Raw genomic sequence first — 815 nt, 5'->3', positions numbered from 1 at the left:
GTTCTCTGTACATCTTATCTAAATAAAACAATTTTACATTATGCCAACATTAAATAACTGGGATCTCGTTTTTGTTTTACTTAAAGAACTAGGTCACTGTTCAGGTTTGTCTAGGATACACAATACTATATAGTTTACCAGAGATTAAATGGAACATTTAATACTGAAACAATTGTTTGCTGCTTGTATCGCATCAGTTGTAAATCGAACGATTGAATAAATACTTATATATGGTACACACACAGAACTACACATACAGCTCCTAACGAAGGAAAACGGTTGCGCGAAGGATGCAAGCAAGGGAAGGGTCTTCTTCTTAAACATTATTTTTCCCTCTCGGATACAAAAAATAACTAAAGAAAAAGTTTCCAGGCAAAAATATATAATATTTTTTGGTCGTCAATTCAGTTAATTAAATAATATTTATAAAAAGCAAAAGTATTTACAATTTTTTGATCCGTCTACCCACGACCCTACCGTGAATGATCTTCGGAATCACAATCTTGCCACAGTTTTTGTTTTATCTTAAACTTTTCCAGCTACTTCCAGAAGAGTTGAAATTCCAGCAGATTAAAAAAACGTTCTCGGTCGTAGAATCACCAAATGTCATCCATTATAATTTAAAACAAAAGTCGAATATTTAAGATAAGGAGATGTTCACGTTTTACTCCATCTCCCACTCTCTTTCTTCAGTACGCGGCGTAGAGCGAACTTTGGTTCCCACATAACGGATGGTCACTCTGGACTAGCAGAGTGGACAGCCAGACTGTCGCACAAGGTTTTTGTCTGTCGTTTTTTTTTTTGTTCAACTCCGC

Source organism: Sabethes cyaneus, chromosome 3 (genome assembly GCF_943734655.1).
Source record: "Sabethes cyaneus chromosome 3, idSabCyanKW18_F2, whole genome shotgun sequence".
Lineage (NCBI taxonomy): Eukaryota > Metazoa > Arthropoda > Insecta > Diptera > Culicidae > Sabethes > Sabethes cyaneus.
The sequence above is the reverse complement of the archived record's forward strand: the minus strand, read 5'-3'. Positions refer to the sequence as shown.